Genomic DNA, 24,573 nt, shown 5'->3' with positions numbered 1-24,573 from the left:
AGTATGTTTTCATGTAATGACCTAATAAGAGGTGAGCTATAATGGTGTAAGACCCTTTCGGACTGTCTACTCTTTTCCATACGCTCATTTGTATGCATCCAATACATCTAGTCTTTTCAAATTGCTCAAAAGGTCAACTGAAGTTGTTAAGATTAAAAAGTCTTCCATGTTCTATTCTCTGAGCACAATGTTATTTTGTCTGCAGAACCAAACAAGTTCCTTTTTCCTTGACTTCCTTTGCTGTCTTTGCTAACCCAAGCACAGCATGTTGTTGCCATCTGTCCTATCAACTTGATGTAACAAACAAATTATTCTTCAAACTGGATGGACGGCAAACATTGCTTTTAGTCATTAGTGCGCTAAACTGGATACCGTCTTTACTTTAAGCCTTTCACTCAGATTGATTAGAGCAGTGTTTTTCAACCACTGTGAGATACAGTCTGGTGTGCTGTGGGAGAATATGTATTTTCACCTATTTGGGTTAAAAATATTTTTTGCAAACCAGTAATTATAATATGCAAATGTGCCGTTGTTGTTGAGTGTTGGTGCTGTCTCGAACTCGTCAGAGTAACCATGTAATACTCTTCCATATCATTAGGTGGCAGTAGGTAGCTAATTGATTTATGTCATGTTTTGTGGTCATGTTCTGTTTGGTTTTGAACTCCTTCTGCACTCTTGTTTGTTTTTGTCACCATGTCAACTCATTAGTTTTCACCTGTCATGTCATGCACCTGATTCACTTGGATTCATGCACCTGTTAATCACCACAGCCCTACTTAAGCCTGTAGTTGCCAAGGAGTCAGCCTGGCGACAACACCCGTGTTATCCATGCCGATGATCCATGCTCCTTTCTCGTTCCAAATAAGTTTTCGTTATTCATGACATAGTTTGCAAGTTTTGTTTTATGTCCATAGTTTAGGTTGTAGTAATAGTTTTGTTTTCATAGCCAAGTTTTGTACCTCCGCTGATCGCGCCATTTGTTTATACCCTTTGTTTTTTGTAATACTTTTTGAGTGATTTAATTAAAAGATGTCAGTACCTTCACGCCATGTCCGGTCCAGTCGATTTGCACCACGGGAAAACGAACCACACCATAATCCACGTCTTGACAATTTATGGATGTCGAGAACATGGTTTGTCCTGATCACTATATGCAGACGACATTGTGCAGGTCAAAAGGTATCTAATGCTTAAACCGAAAATAAACAAAAGGCGAGTGCCGCTAAGAAAAGGCATTGAAGCTTAGGGATGGCTATGCAGAACGAAACTAAAACTAAACTGGCTACAAAGTAAACAAAAACAGAATGCTGGACGACAGCAAAGACTTACAGTGGGTGGAGCAGAGACGGCGTCCACAAAGTACGTCCGTACATAACATGACAATCAACAATGTCCCCATAAAGAAGGATAGCGTCCACAAAACTGAAATATTCTTGATTGCTAAAAGTGCGGGGCGTTCAGGGAAGACATAAAACTGCTACAGGAAAATACCAACAAAACAGGAAAAGCCACCAAAATAGAAGCGCAAGACAAGACCTAAAACACTACACACAGGAAAAGAGCAAAAAAGTCTAAATAAGTCACGGTGTGATGTGACAGGTTGTGACAGTACACCTACTTTGAGACAAAAGCTATAGTGATGCATGCTTGGTTATGGTTTGAATTCATATCCAACAATTGCGAGAATGACTTTTTACTGTCGAACATCGGCTACTGAGTTACATTTTTTTCATGTTTTCTGCTGGTGGTGTGTCTCAGAAGTTTTCAATGAAAAAAAAATGTGCCTTGGCTCAGAAAAGGTTGAAAAACACTGAATTAGAGAGTCCACGCATCCCGCTTGTTCCACTCCAGAGGCAAACCTTTGCATAGCCATTCATTTTCATGTCCACACCATTCAACACTGCCTCCCCACAAACGATAAAATCCCCTCGGGGTGGACTGAAACAGCTAGTTACAGTAAGGTGCACAAGAAAATACAGTACATCTTTCAGCATGTTCGTTTACCTAGTTTTTATGTTATGTGCACATGTTGGTCAAAAGCCCTAAACATGATGTCATCCGACAGCTATACACAGGCAAACACCATGAGGGTGAGTAACTCATTTTTAAATCCTATGGGGAATGAGAAAGAAGAAACGATCAAGGGCAAACAAAAAATGCAGAAAATCTAAAAAACAATGAATGCTAGCTATGGATGAGTACTGCATTCGGTACTTTTATGCCTTGTTCACACTGCAGGTCAATTTCAATTTTTTTGCCCATATGTGACCTGTATCCTAATTTTTATTGTCAACGTGAACAGTACAGTTCGGATTATTTCAAATCCGACCCAGGGGCGTCACTAGACCTAATACTGTACTGGGGCACACCTGGGGCACAAATAATTCAAGTGAGCGTGCAAAGCGCGCAAGCAAAAACATTTTTAGCACTTATTTATCATAAAAATACATAAATAGTGCTTTAAACTATGAAATCATATCAGATTATGTTGTATGGATCTTTGATTAACCACCTGAAATTAACTAATGCATTTGACCTACATGTGCACTTTTTTACTCCAGACTTCTGAACTGCTACTGGTAAAAGCAAAAAGGAAGAGCAATCATTCTTTTTTAAATATATATTGCAGTAATCATCTGCAAATTTAACATCTACAAAAGTAAAACAAAAAATAAAGCACCCCTAAATCTCTGGGTTCTTTTATATTATTTAATTTCCATTTCTGGCAATGTGGCTAATCCTATTTCAGATACACAAAACTGTAAAATATACACAAAACAATAAAGCCACAGTAGTAGAATAAATGAACAACTGTTGTGTGTCTGTTCAGGGAATCATTTTCTGAGAAGTAAACTTGAACGTCTCGTTTTCATTTTTGCAAAGTGGTCAATCACTCTGGACAGACATGGAAATATTGCAGTAACTGTTATACAGTTGACCAGTGGTTCCCAACTGCTGGGTCGTGACATAAAAGTGGATTGTGTGTCATTTTCAGTCAGATGTGTGCATGAAAAAAAAAAGTTTAGGGAGAAAAAAATCAAATTGTGGCAACAAAACCAGATTATTTCAGCCTTTTTTCTAGTGACTATTAGTGAGTATTTTAGCAAAAGGCAAACCGACTAACAAGTTGGAGGAGGACTCAGGACAGACATTGAAATATATTTTCAAAAAATCTAAATGGGGCAACAAAACCCGATATTTGTAGCCATCTTTCTGAAAACAAATACAGATATGTTACTATTTTTTCTGGAAACAAAACCAGATGCTTTAGCTGTAGCCATTTTTCTGGTGACAAAACAAGATTATTTTAGTCAAAGTCGCACCGATTAACAAGACGAGTCTACTGTGCTATTTTTCTGTGAAATAAACTTGAATGATTTAAAAATTGGCTCACGACTTGATATGGAAAAATGTTTTTCTTCCTGAAGATAAACCATTTGAGAAGCACTCAACTCACACATGCTTACTCCAAATCATCATTGATGCAGAACCAGCAGACAATAACCTAGGACTTCACTTACATCTCTCATTCCTCGCTTCTTCTTCATTGCTGCGGGCGAATAACTGTCTGATATCGATCTAGGAGTTAGAGTTTGAGTCAAATCAAAATCAAAATAATGTAATTAACAAATTGTTGTTGGCTAACGTTACCTGCCTCTCGCAGTGATTCTCATCCTCTCTCTCTCTCTCTCTCTCTCTCTCTCTCTCTCTCTCTCTCTCTCTCTCTCTCTCTTCTCTCTCTATCTCTCACTCTCTTTCTCTATCTCTCACTCTCTCTCTCAACCGAAGTCTGATCCACACGTGAATAAATTACCATATTAATTAGCCATGTGCTCATTGTTAGTGGAGTGAATACAGTAGCAATCAATTACCATACTAAGTAGTATGTGCGCTGTTGTCTATGTTATGTAGACTTAAAATTCTGAAGCGTTTTTTTTTTTATTGGTGAAATTTTTACTGGGGCACTGCAGATCAACAGTGGGGCACGTGCCCCACTGAAATATGTCTGGCGACGCCCCTGATCCGACCTAGGCCTCTCTTGCATGTGGATATGAATCAGATACTTTATGTCGCAGTTATCCGACAAATACAAGATCTAAAAGCGATAAGCATCACCGTTTTTTGCTAAAGTAGTCAGTTGCAAACTTATTAGTTGACAAAAGAGTAGAAAACAGGTAAAAATAGTGTGTTTTAGATACTCATAAAAAAGTTCCACCACTCTCCCACGCGGTCTTCAGAGCAGATGTCGAAGCAAAAGTCCCACAAACTATGCTTGCCCTCTTCCTTCCTAATCTTCTACGCACAAAAATTCAGATAAAAAAATGCTGACTTTTGACTGCACAAAATTGCTAAAAATGCCACAAATGCACCAGTAGTGAGACCTGCTATATTTGAAGCTATTTTTACTTTCGTAAACACTGCAGCACTTGTGACGTCATGACGTCATGTCTGCATTTGGGTCAGTTTGCATTCACATTAGACATCTCATTTTTATTTAATTTATTTTTTATAATATGAGCGACTACATAATATCGGATTTGATTTGACTGCAGGTCATACCAATTTTTTGCCCATATGTGACAGGAATCTGATTCTTTCATGTCAGTGTGAACAGTACATTTCAACATTTTTCTAATTGGACCAAGGCCTCTTTAATATGTGGATAAATCTGATATGTATCTGATGCAACTGCAGTCTGAACGCCCATGTAAAATTCCTCCGATCTATACATCATCAAAAAGCAATAAATGTCATAATTATTTGCCAAAATTGTAGTAGTGAAAAGAAATCGTGGTCGAATAAGCAGAAAATAGGCAAAAAGAAAATGTTTTAGAACTTTCGTAAATGTTCCTCCACTCCGCTCAAACTTGGTGGGCAAACAATCTCTTAACAGTATTTGCCTCTGAATATTACAATTTTAAAATCCAACAAAGCATGTATGCCTGATAGAAATCACTCTGTAAAGGCCCATTTTTCAAAATGTGCTATGTTGATGCTAATATATATTGGATTTGCCATAGACATGGTTAAGATTAGCATTTTAGATTTTTACACTTCCAAATTTGGTAATGAAAACTACAACTAAAATGTATGTTACAATCAAACAGCAAGTGTGTAGTAAGTACAATACTTGTAGTATAAAGAGTGTTTAGAGCGCAACAAAAGATGAGATGCCACGTAATGGCAAAGACTACTCACTAACTAGCCTATACACTACTGCCATGTAACATCTTGGAATTGCAACTGCATGCATATTCTACTATGTAATACTTGCAAATAAGACTCAGAAATGTAAGAAAACAAGATATAACAACTGGGCAGCACAGTGATCATTACTGTTAAATATGAAAAAAAAATATATATATATTATAAAAATGTAATTTCTTGATGATTAACGAACAAAGAAAAACTAACATTGGTACCGTTGAGTAGCGATATTGATTCCCAGGTACCGGGAATTGGTACCATATGGATTCAAACATGAAATGGACCCATCTTAGTGCTAGTTGGCAGTGTAGAAGTTAGACTACACTAGATTACAGGTGTGTCAAACTTTTTTTTAGCGAAGGCCTCACTGAAAAAAAAGGCACGCTTGTAACAGTGAATAATATAAGTATACAAACGTATAATAGCCTTGTTACCCAATTTGCATAAGCAACTGTTTTTGATTCCCAGTATATGTTTTACTTATACGTTTGTCTGAAAACCTGCTTTGAAATCTTAAGTCAAGGTGACCAGTGACTATAGTTAGCTATTTCTTTTTGATAACTGAAAAACAAAAAGATATGAACACTTGTTGCGTGACCAGAAACTATTAAAGTGTAGAACATATGCGACTGCATGCAACAAATTTTTCAAAATTGAAAGAACAAATACAATTAGCCAGAAAGTACTTTTTTATTTCCAGCCTTTTGGTGGCCACAATAAATAATTTTGGTTGGCCACTTAAATTATTTGGTGGGCCAGATGTGGCCCCCGGGCGTTGAGTTTGCCCTAGTGAATAAAATCCATCCATCCATCCATTTTCTACTGCTTATCCATTTCGGGCTCACGTGGGGCGCTGGTGCCTATCTCAGCTACAATTGGGCGGAAGGCGGGTTACACCCTGGACAAGTCGCCACCTCATCACAGGGCCAACACAGATAGACAAACAACATTCACACTCACATTCACACACTAGGGCCAATTTTTTGTGTTGCCAATCAACCTATCCCCAGGTGCATGATTTTGGAGGCGGGAGGAAGCCGGAGTACCCGTAGGGAACCCACGCAGTCACGGGGAGAACATGCAAACTCCACACAGAAAGATCCCAAGCGCAGGATCGAACCCAGGAACTTCGTATTGTGAGGCAGACGCACTAACCCCTCTTTCACCGTGCTGCCCTAGCCTCTAAAGGCTTAGAGGCCACATACTTGGACAGCACCTTTTAGCTCTTATTTCCAAAATTGTGTACACTACTGAATTGGGGTCTTATGGCCGCTTATGTGGACACTTACACTGCCATCTGGTGGTGTCAGAAGAGTATTACATACAATGGAATTTGGGGAAAAAATAGGGAAAAATAAGAATTAGCATGACACTAAACATGAAGTACACATTTGTTACTTATGGACTAAGTACATCATATCAAGAGACAATTCTTAGTTTTTATTCTGATTAGTGTCCAATAGACCAAATAGCAAAGAGAAATAAAAAAAAGCATGTAAACAAACAGCTTGGGCCTTAAGACTCCCGTCCAAAGGCAAAACCTAGTAACTCACTTCTAGCTGATTTTGAGAAAACAAAGGAAAACCAATCTATCTTGATGCTGTCTTACAAAGATCTACAAAATCATCAAACGTATAGATAGTTTCTTGAGCTTTCATTTTCTTGCCGATTGAGCCAAGGATTGAATCTGCTCTCATGAACGTGTGCCCTTTCTCCAGATATTTTATCACAATCTCGGGTGGGCCCCATTCTGCGTTTGCACATTGGGCAAGAGCCGTGTACAGCATCCAGTTTTTATTTTGACCTCCACAGTTATCTGCCCAAAAGAGTATGCAAGGGGAAGAATCAAGAACAATACATTTAATGAAGGTGCTTGCAACGTCCTGGGCCAATCTTACAAATATCCCCTCGTGCCATAATATCACATAATCAGGTTGACCGTCGGCCCCCATTCGTGCAAATGTCTCATTAAAGACAATAAGGCGACTGACAAAGAAGCTCCGATCGGTCCCTTGAGATACTAGGTTTTTCTGTTGCATCCACGCGGTTATGTGGTAGTTGCTAGGTCCTGCCATGCGCATAACAGCTTACTTACGGAACAAATTACAATATCGCATACACTAATGTAAAGCATATCACCTAGGAACTCCAAATTTATTATCAGCTCAGTTTTGACCAAAATTGGGTTACTGGGTTTTGCCTTTGTCGGGAGAAGAGGCTAGTGAATAAAGTATTGACTACAAAACAAGAGATCATCTTTCAAGTCAGTTATTTCAAACTAAATTACAGAAAACCTGGTAGTTAACGTGATTAAAATCATCTGTGAATTCTTCTAAAAATTCATCTGAGCACTTTGTCATTATATGCATGGGGTGGACTAATAACCCCAAATTTATGTTCCTCCTAACTTGGCACCATATCTTATGCTGTTCTATTTCAGGACAGCATATTTACATTTTAAGTGGCTGAACTTGGATCGAAAGCTAATCACTAGCTGACATGAAGCAGTACTGACTTTGGTGGTAGACCAGCAGGTGTTCAGGCACCGGGGGCTTTTTAATCCAAACATGATGGAGGATGCTTTGCTTCCCCCTCTGCCTTGTGTGTTTGCATACTCTGTGTGTGTATGGCAACGCATCGATTAGTTTCCCTTTGGTCAGGTTTGACCCAGTTTGGTTCAAGAAATCTTTCTCTCTAGTGTAGGTTCCCCAATCATTTACTTTAGTACATTGAACTAAAAGCTGCTGTAGTCTTGGATGTAAACTTATGATCTGAATGGTAGACGGGATTTATAATGATATAGTTGTGAACAAATAAGTTGAATGTGTGGAATAAATTGGTTGATTAATCGCATCTCTTGAAGCTATTTAAGCAACTGAAGTGTACCACTTGGCTGCAACCTGCAGGGGTGGTGTTGAGTCAATTTTAATCAGTGTGTGGTCTAAAGCAGTGGTCCCCAACCACCGGGCCGCGGCTCGGTACCGGTACACGGACCGATTGTTACCGGGCCGCACAACAAATTAAAAAAAGATATATATGATTTTTTTTAATTATTAAATAAACATACAAAAACACAATATATATATTATATATCAATATAGATAAATACAGTCTGCAGGGATACAGTCTTTAAGCACACACGTCTCAATCCATCAATCAATCAATCTTAACCTGACTCTTGCCAGATCCTTGTAGTTTGCTGAGCTCCACACAAGGATCTGGGACTTCTCAATACAAGATGTATTTCATAAGGCGGGGCCTTGTAAAAAAAATCATTGTAAGTGATTGGATAAACCACTTGAACCACTCACATCGAAATCAACCGGTGACGCTGATGAGAGCGACGCTGGGAAACCCAAAACAGAACAGCCGACGTATTGGATAACGACAGAGCGAAAAGTCAGATAACTTTTACTGAAACAACGCAGCAATGTCAGTATAGGGTTAGGGTTAACCCCTACGGATCTGATCAATCAGCGGGGAGACAATAGTACCGACTGGGTTCTGCACTCGTCCCTTTTCCTTCACCAGCAGTGGAGCGATTTGGTAAATCAAGCTCTTGCCAAACTCGGTCGGAATAAAAGCCAAAACATCCTTGCCACCAATAAATGCCTTCAACACCATTCTCTGCTCATCTTTTAAAGAAATAATATTTGATAGATTCGACAAAATAGTTGCAATAGCAGAATCAATGTCAGCAAACGAATCCTCGCTGCGTACAGCTATTGATGTTGGAATCAAACAGTTGCTTCGATGCTACGTCACATCTATGAAATCCCGCCCGGCGATCCTGATTTGGTTCATTATTTATTTTGCTATCTTGAAGGAGTTTACAATGCTCTTGAGCTCCGACCCTTGTGTAGAGCTCAGCGAACTACAAGGATCTGGCGAGAGTCAGGTTAACTTTTTTCTTACTATTATCCAGTAACTTGGTTTTCATTTATCATTGTGAAAAGTCAGATTTATAACTTTTTCTTTTTGTGTGGTGAAAATAAGAAGTTTGGACTAGGACTATAGTGAAACAGGATCAACTGCAAAACATAATACATGATTTCGTATACTTTGAAAAACATTTTTTAGACCAGATCTAATTGGTGATATAGGTCGGATATCTAGGTCTAATTTATTTTTTTATCGTAACTTTAATAGAGGATCAAACTTGATATAGACTGTCATAATTGTTAGGCCTTGTTGGTTGTCTTGTTTGTTATGTAACAAGCAGCTATATCCCATCTGCAGTGGACATTTGTGTTTTGCATATCAGGGTAATTCTTTTTCCAAATTTGTTTACCTGTCAAGTTCTTTTTCTGACTTTTGTCCACCTGCACTTGAAAAGGCTGAGAAGATCGTAGAGGACGCTTTATCAACTCAATTCTATTAGATTTTGTAGGGTTTATATCACATCACATATATTACAGGAGCTTTTCAGGATAGGGTGATGACCTTAAACCAGAGATGATTTACTAGCATTCAATGCTTAGTATAGCAATCAATCTTCACAGTATTTGCATCCAACTATATCTTAGGGCCAACAATAGTAACTACATACCAGTGGTCCCTCCGGTCATCTCTCATTCAAATTCCATTCTTGTAGGGCATCCGCATCAAAATTACTTCTGTAAAATTCCATCTTCATGTCTTATGCATGTCAAATAGTATCAATAATTAATTACATATGGCATTGATTGGTATCATAGTCTTAAAATATGTGTCAGTGAGAAGCTTTGAGAATAATTGTGATATTTAGATGTTCCAAAATTTGACCCAACAGTACTTCTGACTTAGGAAAAAGACCAAAGACAAAAGTCTGTTAGACAGGACTCTGGTTCCTAGGAAGATATCTTAGGTAAACTAATTGTCTTTTTGAAACAGAGCTGAATTTAGTAAGTAGGTATACTGCAGTTCAAATATATTTTGTACTAGAGATGTAAAGATAAATGGTATTAATAATACACCGCGGTAAAACTCTAGCCGGTTTGTATGACCTGTTACAAACCCCAATTCCATATGAGTTGGGGAATTGTGTTAGATGTAAATACAAACGGGATACAATGATTTTCAAATAATTTTCAACCCATATTCAGTTGAATATGCTACAAAGACAACATATTTGGTGTTCAAACTGATAAACATTTTTTTTTTTTTTTTGCAAATAATCATTATCTTCAGAATTTGATGCCAGCAACACGTGACAAAGAAGTTGGGAAAGGTGGCAATAAATACTAATTAAGTTGAGGAATACTTATCAAACACTTATTTGGAACATCCCACAGGTGTGCAGGCTAATTGGGAACAGGTGGGTGCCACGATTGGGTATAAAAGCAGCTTCCATGAAATGCTAAGTAATTCACAAACAAGGATGGGGTGAGGGTCACCAATTTGTAAGCAAATTGTCGAAAAGTTTTAGAACAACATTTCTCAACGAGCTATTGCAAGGAATTTAGGGATTTTACCATCTGAGGTTTGTAAAATCATCAAAAGGTTCAGGGAACCTGGAGGAATCACTGCACGTAAGCGATGATATTACGGACCTTTGATACCTCAGGCGGTACTGCATCAAAAACCGACATCAGTGTGTAAAGGATATCACCACATGTGCTCAGGAACACTTTATAAAACCACTGTCAGTAAGAACAGTTGGTCGCTACATCTCTAAGTGCAAGTTAAAACTCTACTATGCAAAGCAAAAGCCATTTATCAACAACACCCAGGGACGTCGCCGGCTTTGCTGGGCCCGAGCTCAACTAAGATGGACTGATGCAAAGTGGAAAAGTGTCCTGTGGTCTGACGAGTCCACATTTCAATTTATATTTGGAAACTGTGGACGTGGTGTCCTCCGGAACAAAGACAAAAATAACCATTCGGATTGTTATAGGCGCAAAGTTCAAAAGCCAGCATCTGTGATGGTATGGGGGTGTATTAGTGCCCAAGGCATGGGTAACTTACACATCTGTGCAGGCACTATTAATGCTGAATGGTCCATACAGGTTTTGGAGCAACATATGTTGTCATGCAAGCTACATTATCATGGACGCCCCTGCGTATTTCAGCAAAACAATGCCAAGCCACGTGTTACAACAGCCTGGCTTCGTAGTAAAAGAGTGCGGGTACTTTCCTGGCCCACCTGCAGTCCAGATCTGTCTCCCATCGAAAATGTGTGGCGCAATATGAAGCGTAAAATAGGACAGCGGAGACCCCGGACTGTTGAACGACTAAACTCTACATACAACAAGAATGGGACATAATTCCCCTTTCAAAGCTTCAACAATTAGTTTCCTCATTTCCACCCATCCATTTTCTACCGCTTATTCCCTTTTGGGGTCGCGGGGGGTGCTGGCGCCTATCTCAGCTACAATCGGGCGGAAGGCGGCGTACACCCTGGACAAGTCGCCACCTCATCGCAGGGCCAACACAAATAGACAACATTCACACTCACATTCACACACTAGGGCCAATTTAGTGTTGCCAATCAACCTATCCCCAGGCGCATGTCTTTGGAAGTGGGAGGAAGCCGGAGTACCCGGAGGGAACCCACGCATTCACGGGGAGAACATGCAAACTCCACACAGAAAGATCCCGAGCCTGGATTTGAACCCAGGACTGCAGGACCTTCGTATTGTGAGGCAGACGCACTAACCCCTCTTCCACCGTGAAGCCCAGTTTCCTCATTTCCCAAACGTTTATTGAGTGTTGTTTAAAAAAAAGGTGATGTAACACATTGGTGAACATTCCCTTTCCCAACTACTTTGGCACATGTTGCAGCCATGAAATTCTAAGTTCATTATTATTTGCAAAAAAAAATAAAGTTTATGAGTTTGAACATCAAATATCTTGTGTTTGTAGTGCCTTCAATTGAATATGGGTTGAAAAAGATTTGCAAATCATTTTCTTCCGTTTATATTTACATCTAACGAAATTTCCCAACTCATATGGAAATGATCATTTTCCTCGACTGATGCACTGACGTGATGTGGTTTATTCTGTACATATGTTGCATCATCTACAACAGTGTTTTTCAACCTCTGTGTGGCAGCACACTAGTGTGCCGTGAGATACAGTCTGGTGTGCCGTGGGAGATTATCTAATTTCGCCTATCTGGGTTAAAAATATATTTTGCAAACCAGTTATTATAGTCTGCAAATTATCTGTTGTTGTTGAGTGTCGGTGCTGTCTAGAGCTCGGCAGAGTAACCGTGTAATACTTCTCCATATCAGTAGGTGGCAGCCGGTAGCTAATTGCTTTGTAGATGTCGGAAACAGCGTGAACCAGGGTGCAGGTAAAAAGGTGTCTAATCCTTAAACCAAAAATAAACAAAATGTGAATGCCTCTAATAAAAGGCATTGAAGCTTAGGGATGGCTATGCAGAACAAAACGAAAACTGAACTGGCTACAGAGTAAACAAAAACAGAATGCTGGACGACAGTAAAGACTTACTGTGGAGCAAAGACGGGGTCCACAATGTACATCCAAACATGATATTTCGATATTTTATTAGAGCGTATCAAAACACGAATTGGTATGTCAGACTTAGCCCTGTCTTGGTTTAACTCTTATCTTACTGACAGGATGCAGTGCTTCTCCCATAACAATGTGTTCTCGGACTATGTCAACGTAATGTATGGCGTTCCCCAGGGTTCGGTCCTTGGCCCTGCGCTCTTCAGCATCTACATACTGCCGCTAGGTGACATCATACGCAAATACAGTGTTAGCTTTCACTGTTATGTTGACACCCAACTCTACATGCCCCTAAAGCTGACCAACCCGCCGGATTGTAGTCAGCTGGAGGCGTGTCTTAATGAAATTAAACAATGGATGTCCGCTAACTTTTTGCAACTCAACGCCAAAAAAACGGAAATGCTGATTATCGGTCTTGCTAGACAACGACCTCTATTTAATAATACAACTTTAACATTTGACAACCAAACAATTAAACAAGGGGACTCGGTAAAGAATCTGGGTATTATCTTCGACCCAACTCTCTCCTTTGAGTCACACATCAAAGCGTTACTAAAACGGCCTTCTTTCATCTCCATAATATCGCTAAAATTCGCTCCATTTTGTCCACTAACGACGCTGAGATCATTATCCATGCGTGTGTTACGTCTCGCCTCGATTACTGTAACGTATCATTTTCAGGTCTCCCCATGTCTAGCATTAAAGATTACAGTTGGTACAAAATGCGGCTGCTAGACTTTTGACAAGAACAAGAAAGTTTGATCATATTACGCCTGTACTGGCTCACCTGCACTGGCTTCCTGTGCACTTAAGATGTGACTTTAAGGTTTTACTACTTATGTATAAAATACTACAGGGTCTAGCTCCAGCATATCTTGCCGATTGTATATGTCCCGGCAAGAAATCTGTGTTCAAAGGACTCCGGCTTATTAGTGATTCCTAAAGCCCCAAAAAAATCTGCGGGCTATAGAGTGTTTTCCGTTCGGGCTCCTGTACTCTGGAATTCCCTCTTGGTAACAGTTCAAGATGCTACCTCAGTAGAAGCATTTAAGTCTCACCTTAAAACCCATTTGTATACTTTAGCCTTTAAATAGACTCCCTTTTTAGACCAGTTGCTCTGCGGTCCTCTCCTAGGTTTCTCATTGTCAACATTGTCACCGACGTCCCACTGGGTTTGAGTTCCACTGGGTGTGAGTTTTCCTTGCCCTTATGTGGGCCTACCGAGGATGTCGCTGTGGTTTGTGTTGTGGTTTATACAGCCCTTTGAGACACTAGTGATTTAGGGCTATATAAATAATCATTGATTGATTGATATGACAATCAACAATGTCCCCACAAAGAAGGAAAAAACAAAAATATTATTGTTTGCTAAAACAAAGTAAATGCGTGAAGTATTACTCAAAGGAAGACATGAAAATGCTATAAGAAAAACACCAAAGTAGGAGCACAAGACAAGAACTAAAACACTACAAACGGGAAAATAGCAAGAAACTCAAAATAAGTCACGGCGTGATGTGACCTCTCTTGACAGTACACCTTCTTTGAGACAAGAGCTATATTGATGCATGCTTGGTTATGGTTTAAAGTCATCTCCAACAATTGCGACAACGACTTTTTACTGTCAACTGAGTTTCGTTTTTTAATCATTTCTGCTGGTGTGTGCCTCCGGATTTTTTCAATGCAAAAAATGTGCCTTGGTTCAAAAAGGAAAAAAAATTCAGGTTACTTTTTATACCCTCAGGCCGTACATTTGACACGCCTATTATGACCGCAATGAAAATACAAGCAACCGACTGATTGGCCGATGGGAATTAATGTTGTATTTCATGGAGTCTGTGACTGCTATTAGAGTTCTAGTTTGCAGTGTGCTGAGCTCCGTTTTGCCTTTTTTTCAGAACGACATGAGACTTTATTTGCTTAGCGATCAATAGGTTGTTACACACAAAAAAGGGCTGCGTGAGTCATGAATGAGCTGGGCTTTGTCGCATTTCATCTGCATTATAAAACATGCATGGGCCAAAATAGATTTCTGCCGGCACTTTCTAATCAACACATTGTCTAAATGAGTCATTTCAATGACAGCTGGACGCTCTCCACAAACGTATGCATTTCCTCCTTGGAAATTTGGCAGCTATCTCCCCATGATTTATTCATTTTGTCTTCATTGTGCCAGCTCGTTACCAACCTGTACTATGTGAGTAATAAAAGTAAACAATTTGTTCTATCACTGCCACAACACAACAGCTATTTAAATATTAATCATGTGGGGGCCACACCTCATTACTCGCCCACATTCTCCCTGCCACCTTTGTTTAGTGACCGTTGTAGCCTTTTCATTGACTTCAGGCTATTGCAACAATATTCCTATGGACCGCGTTGACTACTTATTAGCCCTGATAAGGACCACTCACTGTTGTTGGTGGGAGTTATGTATCATTAACCAGCATACTATCAGGCGACACGTGTCGTCGACAAACTTTTTTACACAAGGCTATTCAACTGGTGTCTCGGAGTCCAAATCCAATGATGCCATATGGGCCCCTGAGTTCAGTTCAAAAATTGGGAGAACATTTTTTTTGCAGCAAATTCCTAAACACACGAGAATGCTCCTGTGGTATACAGTAGATGAACTTGTAACACTGTAAACACGTTGGCAGACCCTTGCATTGACATTTTAACCTTGCTAGCAAACATAAAACCCCAGAGTCCAAACTTTACGTGACTGAAACGTTCCTCAAGGCAGCCCTCTGAGTTCTCTCATTATTGGCAGTTACAATTTTGGTATCACTTCAGTATGGGGAAAATATTCTCCATCAATTAGTTGCTTAATAATGTAACAAAGACTTACTTTAGAATTATTTGGACACTAGGGGAACATACAATAGTTAAGGTTGGGTTAGGGTTATTAATAAGCAATCATTCTGAGGTTATTGAGGGAAGACTCTTAGTTAATGGCTAATTAACAAGGCCATGCAGAATAAGGCATTAGTAAGTACTTAATAATGACTAATTAAGAGCCAATATGTTACTAATTTGCAAGTTAATAAGCAATATGTTCCCCATACTAAAGTGTTTTCATAATGTGATTTATGTGTGGGGATCCTAACCAATGTTCCCTCTAATTTTTCATGCGTGTGAGCAAACGCACAAACTCCCTGAGCATTCAGTGGAGCAAATGTGAGCAACATCAGACGTGCACACTGTGGCCACATCAGCATCACACCTGTCCCAAACCTGACATCATAACAATTTAAATGTTTTATTAAAATAATTTTCTGACATAAGTGATTTTGCCCTCTAACAATGACAATAACAAAAAAACATGTTTTTGGCGGAGCGGGTAGAGCGGCCGTGCCAGAAACTTGAGGGTTGCAGGTTCGCTCCCCGCCTATCGATATCCAAATCGCTGCCGTTGTGTCCTTGGGCAGGACACTTCACCCTTGCCCCCGGTGCCGCTCACACTGGTGAATGAATGATGAATGAATGATTGGTGGTGGTCGGAGGGGCCGTAGGCGCAAACTGGCAGCCACGCTTCTGTCAGTCCACCCTAGGGCAGCTGTGGCTGCAGATGTAGCTTACCACCATCAGGTGTAAATGAATGATGGGTTGCCACTTGTCTGTGAGCGCTTTGAGTATCTGATAATAGAAAAGCGCGATATAAATCTAATCCATTATTATTATTATTATTAGGTTTTTCATGAACTATGTGCTAGTATTGTATGTCTGGCTGCGGGTCCTGCCTTTAAAATAAATGTTACACTTTCAGAGATTACATTTAGTTCCTGTAACTTTCTGTATGTAAAATACATCTTTTTACTAGCATTTATGAAATCTAGTGACAATATTTCATTAATAGTATCCTTAGATTAACATTCTTAATAAATGGCAGTAAAGTAAGCACACATCTGATTGAGGAATTATGTTACAACCTGGCATTTACTCATTGTGTGGCGTTGGGGTTGTCCGACTTTTTGTGTGTCCATAAACGCAACACTGGCTAAGTGCCATGAGTGCTTGTGTTGGTGCAGGTGAGAGAGCGAGCGGCTTCTGTTGAAACGACGGATGACAAAGTTGGTTTAAGCCTGTTTTTTATGGCGGAACATTACCAGTTTTTAGAGATAAAAGTTTTTTTTCACTCATGTTTTTGGTGTGGTTACAAACAGTTTTGCTTAATAAAGTGATTGATGCAATTCCTGTCCGTAAAGTATCTTGACAGACGATAATTGAACTGTGTTGACAAAGATTGTTTTAATCATCGGGGCCACGCTTGTTGTCACTTGTCACTCATAGAGTTGCATTGCAAAATCATACAGAATAAATCGTAAAGTGTTTATTTTGTTTAAAGTTCAGATGGGATTTTTGATTTTCTGTTCGGCATTAATTTGCTGTGCGCAGAGGATGCATGAGCAGTGCGCAATTGCGCAGGCGCGCACCTTAGAGGGAACGTTGATCCTAACCTTCTTGATCTCGTGGCCCAACTTTTCCACGACAGAGAGGCCCAGGGCTCACCCAAATATTAACACTGAATTAGTAATCTTACTCTTGATTTGAATCGTATTCAATAATTATATCTACCTTAAATTCCGGACTATAAGCTGCTCCCTTTTTCCTAGGCTTTGAACCCTGCGGCTTATAAGACGGTGCAGCTAATCTATGATTTTTTTCTTCTAATGGTCATATCACATAGCTTTTGGTAAAAACAAGCAAATACTATGAATAGGTGTGTTATTGTTTGTTCTATGGCGTCATCTTTTAGACGTGTTTGCTCACTCCAGGTGCTGCTGTGCTGCATTGCCTTTCTGTTAAGACTGAGCCTTCATTCGGATGTAGAAGTCCTGTTCTGTTTCATAGCCATCCATAGCGTTCTACTTGTATGCACTCTTCATTTATCACTCCAAGTAATGTTCAAAAGTTCTGCAATATATAACTAAAACAATTCTTATTTACTAAACCGCCCCATGTGTGATGACAGTTTTCATGCATATTTGTACAAGCTATCGTAATTTAATGAACCTAGCGTTGTGAACATTAGCTAATATTTAGATTTTGATTTATTGGTCCCCGTTGGGGAAATTAATTTTCACTGCCGTACATTTAAAAAATAAACATTACACATCACAAAAACAAAAATAACAAGAAGACATCATGCATGACCATCACATTTACAGGTTTGTCAGACAAGTCGGCTGGGCCTGCTGTTTAGGGCGTCTATAGCTGCAGGGATAAGGCTTTTCCTAACTAACATTACATTCTTAACTAACATAACTTGCTAACATGTTTACGAGTCTTTGTTAGAATTATTTACGTACAATGGCATTCTTTTTGTATCGTTTTACTTTTGTAAATTCACAAAAACATAACCGTGGACTTATTGAGTCTGTTCAGCTGATTGGAGTGCGAGCCACCACAGCTCGTGGGTCCGTGACGATGACTTCTGTTTTGTTTACTGCAATGTGACAGCCAACATTTGGAAACAATTAAAGTATATCCATAAACATTTTAAAAATATTTCTGTGTAAATAACTAATTTCACAATGTAAATATAGGCAATATGGTAGTGATGGGTCCGGCAACACCGATGCATCAACGCATGCGTCGAGCACATAGAGCTAAACCCTGTGCCGGTGCGCGTACCGCTTTTCGAAAGTCAGGTGAGCGATCATGAGCTGTTTCGGTCACGTGACCGATACGCAAACTTTGTCGAACTGACGCCTGCGCGCCAAACTGTGTTAATAAAGAAGCTGTCAACGAGCTGCTGCTGCCAACAGAATTGCCGCACTTCTGTCGTTGGTCATTTGTAATTTATCGTTGTCGGAGATCATTTCCGTCGTGTGGGAATATTTTGATCATATATCAGAAAAAAAGGTATTTGTGTTTGTTTTCTTGTCGTTTCATCCTGTTCCCTCAAAGTTTCCGCTAGATCTGTTAGTAGGGGTGTAACGGTACGTGTATTTGTATTGAACCGTTTCGGTACGGGGAGTTTCTAAGCTAAAGTCTTAACAAGCTGCTTTGCTTCTTCTGCCTCTCGTCCTCAGCACCCAGCATTGTCCCACCCACACAACCATCTGATTGGTTTAGATCCGTGAAGGAAAGAAGAAAGTGAATGAATGTTTATAACTGAATGCATTTACATATGTATACACATTTGTTTTCTTTGTTTATTATTTTCTTTAATGAATTGAGTAACGTTTATGACAACCTTTTTCCAAAACACTATATAGAAAGTGAGATACAACAGGATAATGAATACGTTTATCATTTGTTTTCAAAACGCTTAAAAAAAGTGGGACCCCAAGAATTTACTGTGGGACCCCATTTTTAGGACTTGATGGGGTCCCTGGGACCCCATTTTAAAATTCCCTAGCGCCAACACAGCAGTCAACAGAGGAGAAAAAATGTTTTATTTAAATAAATATATTATTTATAAAGCAAGTTCGAGTATCATTGGCAAATTTTCACCTACTCCCGGCCTTGTCGTGCTGCCCGCCTTGGCACGCATATATGTGTCCTCTTTTTGGGATTTCAGAATATGGTCAGCCTATACTAGTGGTCTTCCTCAAGGTTCCTTTTCAGGTCCTCTCTTTTTGTTAATCATTTGGACTATTCAACTAGGGGCCTGTGAATTCCATGCACAACACTTGCGAGAGACTACGTTCGTCACTCACAGCAGATTCTTAAAAACACTACAGTGCTGTTAGAGAGATGATCTTTTACTTGTTTTTTTGCAGAAGATCCTTAAAAAACAGCAGAGCGCTCCTGTGACTCTGACAAAATAAATAGACTAAAATCAAATGTCTACTGTAGAGGACAGGACGTTGGTTATCTGGAATATACAAAATTCTGTTAAAAAATTTAATGGACAGAATTTCTAGGCTCAGTCAGGGCGTTGAGGGTGTCTGGTTTGGTGGCCACAGGATTATGTCTCTGCTTTTTGCATATGATGTGGTCCTGATGCCTTCATCTGGCCAGGATCTTCAGCTCTCACTGGATCGGTTCGCAGCCGAGTGTGAAGCTACTTGGATGAGAATCAGCACCTCTAAGTCCAAATCCATAGTTCTTGCCCAGTAAAGGGTGAATTGCCATCTCTGGGTTGGGGAGGAGATCTTGCCCCAAGTGGAAGAGTTAAAGTACCTAGGAGTCTTGTTCACGAGTGAGGGAAGAGTGGATGGTGAGTTCGAGAGCCGGATCGGTGCGGCTTCTTCAGTAATGCGGACGCTGTATCGATCCGTTGTGGTGAAGAAGGAGCTGAGCCGGAAGGCAAAGCTCTCAGTATACCGGTCGATCTACGTTCCTATCCTCACCTATGGTCATGAGCTGTGGGTCATGACCGAAAGGATAAGATCACAGGTACAAGCAGCCGAAATGAGTTTCCTCCGCCGTGTGGCGGGGCTCTCCCTTAGAGATAGGGTGAGAAGCTCTGCTCAAAGTAAAGCCACTGCTCCTCCACAGCGAGAGGAGCTAGATGAGGTGGTTCGGGCATCTGGTCAGGATGCCACCCGAACGTCTCCCTTGGGAGGTGTTTCTTGCATGTCCGACCGGTAGGAGGCCACGGGGAAGACCCAGGACACGTTGGGAAGACTATTATCTCCTGGCTGGCCTGGGAACGCCTCGAGATCCCCCGGGAGGAGCTGGACGAAGTGGCTGGGGAGAGGGAAGTCTGGGCTTCCCTGCTTAGGCTGCGGAAGAAGATGGATGGATGGAAGACTAATAGTGAAAGGAGAAGTTCAGCCTCTATGTTTTTAGCTTTCTGGAAACAAGCCCCCAAAACACTTTCGCTAAATATACCTGCTTTACAACAACTATGGGCTTGAGTTGATACTCTATGTAAAGCGATACTCAGCAAGTTAATGAGTTGTTTTTTTTTCCTAATCACGACTAGAAGCAAGGATGTGTTTTTTTTTTTAGGATGTACCAAGAGGGTAAAATAGGAAAAAAACCTTCAATGATTAATGGAACAAGCCCTCTTGGGCCCTTGTGGCTTATGCAAAAGCAAAAGAAAAAAAAAAAAACTTTCTTGGACCCAGTCATAAAATATGATTTTTGCCAAACATTTGTGTGTTGTTCCAGCTGACAAGTAGAATATATTTCTTCAATTAACTGTGATTACTCCTGCTGGAAAGTGTTCCAACCACACGTGCAAGCTTCAAATAGACTTTGTGATTTTCTGTGTAAAAGAAATAAAGAGCTTCCCCACAAAAAAAAGTTAGATCTTGCATTTTAAAATTGGGAATACTTGCCTCCAACCAGGGCTGTCTCTCACTTTACAGTCAGTGCATGGTTAGCTTCCTCACGCGTGTCCGGCTTGTGTCTTTTGCAGCCGTAACTGTGAGTCAAAGCATTAGAGCTGTCACTATTAGAGTCCATTAACATTGCATGCTTCCGCGCTTCACATGAATAACCTGAGACTTTCCTGGAGCTTTTGTAATCCAATCAAACCCTCTGACAGACACATGAGTTGTCACCTGCGGGCTCCGCCATTAAACACATTATCACTCGTCTGTGCAGGACACAGACCAGATTTAAGGGGATCAGGACCAGCAGTGGAGCACGCATTGGACACTTTATTAGGTACATTCAAGTTAAAGCACCAATGATTGTCACACACACACTATATGTGGTGAAAGTATTCTCTGCATTTGACCCATCACCCTTGATCACCCCCTGGGAGGTGAGGGGAGCAGTGAGCAGCAGCGGTGGCCGGGCCCGGGAATCACTTTTGGGGATTTGTTTGTTTTAGTTATCATGGTTACTTATTATTTTCCACATGCCTCTGATTAGTGTTCACCCACTCACCTGCTGCCCAAGCACTAATCGGAGGCATTATTCAAACCTGCCTAGACCTCCAGCCAGTGCTGGAGTATTGTTTGCTGTATGCTGTTGACTGCCTGTTTTTTGAATGCTGTGAGCTATTCCCTGGATCCCAACTCCTGTTAGCTATTTCCTGTTTTCTGGTTTGTGTTTTGCTTGCATTTTTTTTTTCATTTAAACAATGTTCTCATGTACCAAGCCTGTCATCTCTGCATCTTGGGGTTCGTCACCACCACTTTGTGACAATCTCAGGGCGGACACTCTAACCACAAGTCCACTGAACAGGTAAATATACATATATATATATATATATATATATATATATATATATATATATATATATATATATATATATATATATATATATATATATATATATATATATACATCATCACAAGTTTATTCGAACAAATCTGCTTTTACAAGGATAACAGTGCTTAGTTATTCATTAATTTAGTTTATTAACTAAAACATTTTTTTATTTTTGTCCTCTGAAGTGCACTAAAGCCTCATATAATAGATACATACAATATATATGTATTATTTACAATATTTAGCTAAGGGTGGCAAAACACTCATCTACTATTAATACTAAAATGGTTGCATACAGACTAAGTATCTTCATCTAGTTCCACCTGACCTGTGTTGGACCTCTTTTGTTCGGGAGTACCTAATGAAGTGTGAAGTGAATGTTTGTACTGTATATACGCCATTGGTATGGGAAATCCTCATGAATGACGCCGCAGGTAATTAGGACCCAGACCGTGTTATGACTGTAAATATCCATTTAGTTCCTTCTATTAGAACACGCGGAAAGAGACATTTTCCCCCCAAATTCCAGTTAACTGATAATAAACACTTGAAGAAAAATCTTCCCACAATTCTTATTTTTAATTTGTACGATTAAACGTTACCGGGACAACAAATTAAGCGACGCATTTATTGATATTGATGGGATAATGAAGGCAGAGTTTGAGTGGCGTATGCGTGTCTTGTGCAGATGTCATTTGCATAGTATTACTTGCATAGTAATTACAGTCTTCTGACTTAAGTGAAAAAAATCTTCCACACGATTCTTTTTTTAATTCGTACGAATAAATGTTACCGGGATAACAAAACAAGTGACAAATGTATTGATATTGAGGGGGTAATGTGTTCGATTGGCAAATGTGTGTCTTGTGGAGACATCATTTGCATAATATTGTTTGCATAGTAATGACAGTCTTCTGACTTTTTTGGGAAAAAAAACTTCCACACGATTCTTCCTTTTAATTTGTACGAATAAACGGAACTGGGATAACAAAATAAGCGACGCATTTTTTCAAATTAATGGGATAATGTCTTTGAGTGGCATATGAGTGTCTTGTGGAGACGTCATTTGCATAGTATTGTTTGCATAGTAATGACAGTCTTCTGACTTCTTTTTTTTTTTAAACAAATCTTCCACACAATTCTTCTTTTTAATATGTACGAATAAACATTACTGGGATAACAAAATAAGTGACTCATTTATTGATATTGACGGGATAATGTGTTCGATTGGCAAATGCGTGTCTTGTGGAGACGTCATTTGCATAGTATTGTTTGCATAGTAATGACAGTCTTCTGACTTTTTTTGTAAAAAAAAATCTTCCACACAATTCTTCTTTTTAATGTGTACCAATAAACGTTACTGGGATAACAAAATAAGCGACGCATTTATTGATATTGACGGGATAATGTGTTTGAGTAGCATATGAGTGTCTTCTGGAGATGTCATTTGTATAGTAATATTTGCATAGTAATGACAGTCTTCTTACTTAAAAAAAAAAAATCTTCCAAACGATTCTTTTTAATTTGTACGAATAAACAAAAATGGGATAACAAAATAAGCGATACATTTTTTCAAATTAATGGTATAATGTGTTTGAGTGGCATATGAGTGTCTTGTGCGGACGTCATTTGCATAGTATTGTTTGGATAGTAATGACAGTCTTCCTAATTAAAAAAAAAAAAAAATCTTCCACACGATTCTTCTTTTTAATTTGTACGAATAAACATTACTGGGATAACAAAATAAGCGACGCATTTATTGATATTGATGGGATAATGTGTTTGAGTGGCATATGCGTGTCTTGTGAAGACGTCAGCTGCTGTTTATTTACATAGTAATGACCCAGCTTGATCCACAAACATTGTAACTGTACGCAGCCACTTTGCATTGTGACTTTTTAGATTAATTCCATATAGTAAAAAAAAAAAAAACTCAATCTAACAAAGATAATGAATAAAAGTCACTTACGTACAATCCGATTTGAAGTATATGTCAAAAGGTGCAAAATGTAAAAAAAAAAATTAAAAAATCCAAGTCAACATAACAAAGTCAGCCGGCTTTGATATGTAACATAAATGATGAATCAAAAAAAAAATCTCCCCGCATCGTTACGTAAGCACGGAAGTATTTTTCCGTCGGGGGTGATAAAGTGTCCGCTGACTGTCTTTATAGCGCGTATAATCCGTGGTGGTAGCCATGTGTGCGTCAGTGCTTCCTTGCAATGTGTTGTGCCTCCAGCTGCACATGCACAAATGAATTTGAGCTTCTTCTCCCCCTCCTTTCTGCCGACCCTCTCTCTCCCTCCTGGTATCCCCTCCTCCTGGGTCAAGCCTGTCCTCTGGGACTGAGGGTGGAGAGTGCTGCCAGTCGAGGAAGGGTGTGATTGTTATACATACCTATAATATGTGTGTGTGTGTGTGTGTGTGTGTGTGTGTGTGTGTGTGTGTGTGTGTGTGTGTGCGTGTGTGTGTGCGTGTGTGTGTGCGTGTGTGTGTGTGTGTGTGTGTGTGTGAGTGGAGAGAGAGAGAAAGGTGGTCCGCTTTGGAAAACATTGTGTTTATCTGCATGCCGACTCGCATAAAGGTTAATGTTTGCTAGGGGGTATTCACTCCCCTCGTTCAATTGATTAATGACTTGTGCATACATGCTGCTTTTGTTTTTATTCCGAGCACACGCTGTTGTCTGCCGTGTCCTTTTGTTGCTGGTGGCCAAGTCCCTGCACTTTAAAAGCCTGTGTACTATAAAACTGTCATTCGGCTGAGTCAGCAGGTCATGCCCTTGGCGCGTGC

The 24,573-nt window shown here is 39.8% G+C and overlaps 1 protein-coding gene across 4 annotated transcripts in view; it reads right to left on the bottom strand.

Annotated features, from left to right (window-relative positions):
• LOC133554538 (vasopressin V2 receptor-like) overlaps positions 1–24,150 on the bottom strand; it is a 71,653-nt gene extending 47,503 nt beyond the window's left edge. Inside the window, exons 1-2 of one of the 4 annotated variants that reach the window (XM_061903441.1) lie at positions 23,753–24,150; positions 20,901–20,986 (exon numbers count right to left, since the gene is read on the bottom strand). The gene's annotated coding sequence lies outside the window, so the exon portion shown is untranslated. The remainder of the gene's footprint in view (positions 1–20,900; positions 20,987–23,752) is intronic. The other 3 variants (XM_061903438.1, XM_061903439.1, XM_061903440.1) reach the window with 3 other exon arrangements.
• Between the last annotated feature and the right edge of the window lie 423 nt (positions 24,151–24,573).

Source organism: Nerophis ophidion, linkage group LG06, assembly GCF_033978795.1.
Source record: "Nerophis ophidion isolate RoL-2023_Sa linkage group LG06, RoL_Noph_v1.0, whole genome shotgun sequence".
NCBI classification, from domain to species: Eukaryota; Metazoa; Chordata; class Actinopteri; order Syngnathiformes; family Syngnathidae; genus Nerophis; species Nerophis ophidion.
Note: the sequence above shows the minus strand (reverse complement) of the source record. Positions and strands in the feature narration are given on the sequence as shown.